This window comes from Pteropus alecto, unplaced genomic scaffold, assembly GCF_000325575.1.
Source record: "Pteropus alecto unplaced genomic scaffold, ASM32557v1 scaffold101, whole genome shotgun sequence".
Lineage (NCBI taxonomy): Eukaryota > Metazoa > Chordata > Mammalia > Chiroptera > Pteropodidae > Pteropus > Pteropus alecto.
The window spans coordinates 148,980-155,897 of record NW_006432945.1 but is presented as its reverse complement, the minus strand read 5'-3'; the positions used below and the strand labels follow the sequence as shown (position 1 = coordinate 155,897).

General features: G+C 48.9%; 1 pseudogene; it reads right to left on the bottom strand.

Moving 5' to 3' along the window:
* Positions 1 to 1,054: 1,054 nt before the first annotated feature.
* LOC112476489 lies at positions 1,055 to 1,172 on the bottom strand (annotated as a pseudogene).
* Between the last annotated feature and the right edge of the window lie 5,746 nt (positions 1,173 to 6,918).

The window sequence follows — 6,918 nt, the reverse complement described above, 5'->3', positions numbered from 1 at the left end:
TGAGGTAGCCGCACATTTTTTAAAGAAGACACCAAAAGCACTGACTATAAAGGGAGAGACTGATAAGGTGGTTGACATTAAAATGAGGAACTTCTGATCATCAGAAGATATCAATAAAGAAAAAAGACTAGCAGAGTGGGGAAGATACACATAGTATGTATAATCGGCAAGTAGACTTGTATCCAGAACATAGAGAGCATCCGTAAAATCTAGAAGAAAAAGAACCCCTTCCCCCCAAATGGTCAAAAGAATGTCCTATACTTAAAAATTGTGGGCTGTATAGACTTTTCTTCTCCCAATTCTAGGTTTTAAGCTAGTTTGCTCTGGATCATTGGCACAGCCTGGTGGCTGGCCTTGGGAACTGTCCCCCACGGCTCTTGTTCTCTGTGTGTGTTTCCTCTGTGTGTGGACCCTGGGCCCTTCCTTTCACATGTCCTTTTTCACTCAGCTGTTTATTCTGCCACAACTGCCTCTTTTCTCATGAATACGTAATAGATATGTGTCTCTTCCTCTTTTCCTTTGGCTTGTTAACTTTGGATCAGCTATTTTAAGAATTTTTCTCCCCGGCTTTCCTAGCCCCCCACCTCCTTTTTCATTTCCCTTTTTGTACCTTCTTGTTTAGCCTAAAAACTCGTGGTTGTAGAAGTTATCCTAAAATATCTGAAAGACTTTGGGGAAGTAGGCTTGTTCTGTGGCCTCCAGAGGCAGAGTGAATACCTGAAGGCTAGCAGATAAGTGAAGAGAGATTTCATCTCAGGATGTCTGAGTCTTTCACAGGGGTGATGGGAGTTACTGAGTCAAGTGAGGGTGGACCACACCACGCCTTGATCAGGGTGTTTATGGAGGGCCCCATGCTTTGGATGGGCAGTGGACTGTGGTAATCCCTTCTGATCTTACCAGCAAATCCCCGAATAGAACATTTGAGGATGTCCAGAGCAGCAACTCTCAACTGGGAGACTTTTTTTTTTTTTTTTTTAAGTGAGGCAACCCTTGGTTGACCTCACAGATTGCAAGGACCTTGTCAGCTTACGATCCATTATTTTTTTATTTTTTATGCGTACAGCACCTGGTCTTCCTAGGTGGTCTCCCATCCAAGTACTAACCAGGCCCGACCCTGCTTAGCTTCCGAGATCAGACGGGATCGGGCTTGTTCAGGGTAGCATGGGAGACTCTTGACCCCCTGGTGGGTTAGGATGGGCACAAATACTAGTATCTTTAATAGTATCAAGTATATTTAAAAATAATTCTGAGGCACCCTTTCACTGTAGCCTTCAGTGTAGAGCTGGTTGACAACTACTGACCTGAGGCTGAGAATTCCCTCATTTTCCTTTACGCGTTTTCCCCTCCAGTAGCAGCCTCTGTGAGGTAAAGCTTTTCTCTTCAACTGTATTCTTTGCTTCTTTATTTTTAAATCCTCACTCTGGCAGTGCCTGCTCCCATTTTTTGTTGTTGTTGTTGTTGTTGTTGTTGCAAATATATCATGTTTTGGACCCATTACCAGAGAGAAAACAAACTGGAAACTCTGCAGGTATGTTTTGATTTTTTAAATTTTTGCACAATGTTTAAAAATCAAGAGTTTAATATAATAAATCTGGATTTCTGTTTTCTCCTGAAAAACTGGATGATATGGGCTCTTGGGGTCTCCATTTTCAGCTGGCACCCAGCAGGCAGGGCTGGGGAGGGGCTGCCTGTGAAGAAAGGCCTGCACCTTCCACTTGGCATATTCTACCCTCCTCCCCACCCCTCCCTGCCATTTCACCTTTATTATCTGCCTGCCTGGCCCGCGAAGGCATTTGAGTTCATGACTTCCTAAAGTGAGTAAAATAGGCTTTTATGGGCTACTCTGGGAACCCAACCAATATTTTTCATATATTTCAGTGGGAAAATGAATTCCAGCTCCTAAAGAGCAGAGTTTTGAAATATCAAAAATGCAAATTTGAGAATTTTCATAGGGTCCTCTACTAGAATGTATGTGTCTTGAGATGATGACCTGTGTCTCTTACTATTTCTATGCTACATGTTGGCTTAGCACCTAGTAGGTCCCTAATAAATGATTTCCTCATGGGGTCACTGAATGCCCATTGTATGCCCCCTCCCAGGCAGTGAACAGATACGCCATCTCACTGTGGACCTGCACTTGTCAGTTTCTCCTGAGACTGGATGGTGGACCGATATTGGTCTGTAGCCTATTAGGAACCTGGCCGCACAGCAAGGGGTGAGTGGCGGGCAGGCATCTGTGTTTGCAGCCACTCCCCAGCACTAGCATGACCGCCTCAGCCCCAACTCAGATCATCAGGCACTAGGTTCTCATAGTGGCCCTGGTCTCTGATGCCAAACAGGTCGGGGACTGCTGAATTCTAGAACACCTACTCTAGCACTAGATACTTATGCGGACTTTGGGATCAGTCCCCTTGTCTTGAGAGAAAGTGTCTTTCCTGATTAAAGATTCCATCCCTGTAGAATAGGCCCGGATGAGGAAATGAGAGGACACAGAGGCCTGCGCGAAGCCTGCTTTCCTGGCTGACTCCCGTAGATCTGGAGTTTGCAGCAGTGAGTGCTTGCATTCCAAACCCTGGACAAAGGCTGGGTAAAAGTTCAGCTTATTCCCTTTAAAGAAAAAAAATTCTTCATCTTTGGCATTGCAGAGTTTGACCCAGATCCGTCAGAGGCCGTGGAGAGCTCGCGATGTCAGGAGAGGGAGATAGTTTCCGAGGCCTGTAGCTGCAGGCAAACCAGAGAGAGCCAGTGACCTGCTGGGTTTGAGGAGAAGCCCTGCCTTTTCACGTTTGCCCTGGCTTAGCCTCCGCAGGCCTCAGAGCGTGGACGGAAGGGGCCGGCACCTTCTCCTCACTCAGAAGTTATCTTTACCCCAGAAATCAAACACCACATGCAGCACCCTGTAAAACTGCTTCCTCGTAGGCGCAAGCATGCTTGCTAAGTAAACATCCTCTCGTGTTTTTGGAACTGAATTCACTTCTGCTTCCTGGTCATCCCATTTGAGTTTTTCTCTTCTTGCCGCCACACAGAATCAGGTTAATAGAAAGAACACCTAGAATTGGGCAGAGGCACCTAAAATGACTGTTCCGATCCTAGTAAAATTGTAAGAACAGTGACGGGGTTGTGGGAAGAAAAAGAAAAGACTTAGTTGAAAAGTTAAATGAAACAGAACCTCCCCAAATAGAGTACTGTCATAATGCTTTGCAAGTCGGAGTTCGTCCCTGCCAAGCCCGTGAGATGGGGACCTTTCTTTGCATGGACTCAAGCTCAGTAACCACAGTCAGCCTCTCCGTAAATTCTGTGGCTCTGTATGGCCCTCTGACCCTAACTGGGTCTTGCTCTTTCATGACTTATTTGCCTCTTTTCTCTCACTTCCACTCACCCGTGACATCTCCATCGCCATGGCATGGAGCAGCCACGTCATTCACCAAGTTCACCGGGTGATGGGCCAACTCTGTGCTGAGTGCTGTTTCCCTCTAATTCTCCGTCCTGAAGCAGGAGGCTCCCTGGCAGAGCTCAAAGCCCTTTGTTTATTTGATCCTGGGCTCTTGGATAAATCAGGAATGTCCTGACATGAACTTAGGCATGTTTTTCTTCCATGGAAAAGGAAACTACGGCAAATGGTATTTAAGTAGGCAGAGGATCATTCCCGGGGACTTGCTTTAGTGCCATCAAGGCCACATTCCTTTGGTCATCAGACCAGTAGGGGACTTCTTTATTGGCATGCTCTGCCCTGGAGCCCAGAAGGTGTGAATTTGAAGCACTTTCTCCCCTGCTGGGAGCCTGGCACAGATGCTCTGGGCTTCTTTTAAAACCGTGGTGTGCCACGGTTGTCTTCCAAGTGGTCTTCTTTCTGTTGAGTGAAACCTTGGCCCAGAGTAGTTGCTTGAAGAATGCTGCTGGGGGGACGGTGGCTGCCCGGTCTGTCATTCTCAAGCCACCTGCCTGGGAGTTGCAGGGTTTCTGATATAGACTTTATGAGTCAGTTGCCCCAGAACCTGAATCTCTCTCACTTCCGGTCAGGTCTAGGCTCATACGGTGCAACTGGTTGTCAGAAACCTTTTTGAGTCTGCATTCTTTGGATGTAGATGTGTGGGACCAAGGTCCCCTGGGTTTGTTGGCGTATACAAGGTCCAATGAGTTAGTATTGGAGCTGTTCTGGAAACATTTCTGGGTCTAGGGACAGGAAAATGTTGGGAGCTGGTGCTCTGCTGAAATGGAGACCTGTCAGTATCCACAGACAGCCTCAGAAAGTCTCCAGAGCATTGGTGGGGACCGCTTCTCCCCCCTGCTCTGTGAGAGTTTCCAGGTATGTGAATGCTCACGCATTACCATCGCAGGTGAAGTGGGCGGCGGGGGAGATGCTCATCTCATGTGGCTGCCTACCCTGGAGAGAAGAACCCAGTCGTTGGCCACTCTAGGACCGGGCTTGGCTGCCAGTTCATTTTGCTGCTTTTCATGTTGTCAGAGGATCTTCTTGGGAACAAATGACTCAGCAACCTGAATCCCTGAGACTGAGTGGCCTTAGTGCCTTTTGAGAGGTAATTGGATGTATCTATCTAGGCCTGAACATTCTGAGCCCGGGAAGAATGGAGATCTAGACTCGCTTTACTCAGTATTCTTCAGGCAACAGTTTAATTTGGTTTCTCCGGTTCCTGCCCCGATAGAAGGATCTTGCTCATGGGATAAGTAGGCAATGTTTTAATTACACTTTTCGTCTTTAGGAAATTCCAGGGAGAAAAGGTCCTGGTCGGTGGCCAAAAAGGCAGAAAACAAAAATCAGCTACGGCTGTAAATCTGGACTTGTTGTGGCAGAAAGAGTTAACAGGATGGTGGTCTCGGGGTGAGGACCATTTTTTCTCTTGGCTGGGAGAAGCTCACAGGGCTCAAGAAAAGATGACACAATTTTCAGTGTGGGACAGCCGTGTCTGTCTTGTGGGTGCTGTCACTCAAAGAGTTAAACTAGTTTTGTGGCTGAGAAGCCCTCAGGGAAAGCATGAGCCTGCAGGGACCAGGCCCTCTATGCCCCAGAGCAGTGAGGTGTGGGGTAAAAATTGGGCTGAAAAGTGTGGCCAGGGAGTGGAGTGTAGGCCCAACTTTTTTTGCCTTGTTTGACCAGCCTTGGCACTGCCCTCAGGCTCTCCAGGGGAAAAGCTGCAGTTCTGCTCTTGCAACACAAGGAGCAGACTGGAGAATTTAGATCTGCGTCACAGAGCTCTGAGAGAGAGGAGAGAGAGAGAGAGGGAGAGAGAGAGTGTGAGAGAGAGGGAGAGAGAGCGAGAGCGAGAGCGAGAGCGCTCTGTCGGGTCTGCTAGCAACAGCCGTGCTGCAGCAGAGAGAGAAATCAAGAAACAAGTCATAGCAACACCGGGCACCAGGTTCTGCCAGCTCACTTGCCAAGCGTTCAGAAATCTGTCGGGGGCTGGAGGCCTCTGGGTAGCCTAGGCTAAGGAGATGATACGCAAGGTGGCACGGGCGGTTCCCGTGGGGAGGAGGTGGGGTGGTGGTGGGGTCAGGGGTGGCAGCAAGAGGTTGTGGGGCGATGGTGGAAGGTTTAATGGGACCAATTTCTGGAACATTCGGGACTGCGGCACCTCACGGCCGGACCGAGATTTGGGTTTGCGCAGCAACGATGGGTGGTCCGACGGGCTTCAGGACTTGATGGCGTAACCCCCTTCTTCCCCCACGTACGTATTTGCTGGGATCGGGGGCGATGTCTCTGCGTATGTGGGCGCTCTGTCTTTCTCACCTTCTTTCTCGCTTTCTGCTATTTTTTTCTCTAAGGGAGGGCTTTTTTCCACTTTAATTTCTTTTCCCTTAGTGTCAGCTGCTCAAGCCTGACTGGGGGAGAGGAGAGAAGAGCAAGCTGTCCCTGGCGTCCCACCTGACCTCCCAGTCTTTACACCCATTTCCTTCTGTTGGACAGACAGACAGACCGGTTTTCTAGGTTAAGTGTCAGCATCTGTCTGTCTGTCCGTGCAGTTCTCAGGTGAAGGTAGGGAGTGAGGAGAAGTGCTGAGAGGAAGGCCAGGGCAGTTTCCCAGGGGCTCCCTTATTGAAAGGTTGGGCCTCGGGAATCTGGGGCTGGTGGGGAGCAGGTCGGCAGCATGGGGCACGGGCTAGCTGCTAGGTTTGTCACTGCGTAGTAGGGAAAAGTGGGGAATGGTGACGCAGTCACTGTTGCATCTTGTTAGGAGCTCTAGAGGGACAGGTAGTGAGGCTCCCGGGGTCTGTAGGGCCAGCTGAGAGGGCTTAAGGATGAGCTGAGAAGGGAAGCTAGCATTTAGAGATTAAATGTCATCCTTTTGGCGTTGGAAAGTTGTTTACCTTGCGCTCTCTGTGTCTCCATGTTGGCACCCTTCCAGTTCACATGTGATGGCCTTCCTTGTACTGCTGCATCATTAACTAAGTGACTGAGCTGGCCTTCCATTGGCCAGGGGAGGGCTCTCACTCCAGACACTTCTTCTGATTGGTGGGCGGGCCAGTGGCAGGTGAAAACCTTTTTTTGATTGGCTTAGAACGAGGTATCAAATCTGAATTTGCATTTCACTTGCTTAAAGGGGAGGGGGGAGAAGCCCAGCAGCTTTCTAAAATCTGTTTAGGGGTGTGCGTATGCTCCTGTGTCTGTGCCTGCTTTTGACTGACCAGTCGAAGCCTCTTCCTGTGCGTTTTTTATTTCATGCACTCTAAGGACGAGGAGCTCAGGGTGCCCCAAACTTTTTTTGGAGGGGGAAAGGTTGGGGATATGGGTGTGCAGAGGGTTGACCAAACTGGAAGAAAATATCTGTCCTTTAGTTTGATGTCAGAAAAGGGAATTTTCCAATCAGCCACACCTCAGTGTTGCGGCAAAATAATTCTTGGCTCCCCTGGAAACGCAGGGGCAAGGTAGGGCAGAGCCGCTACTGCTGATACTGCCACCAC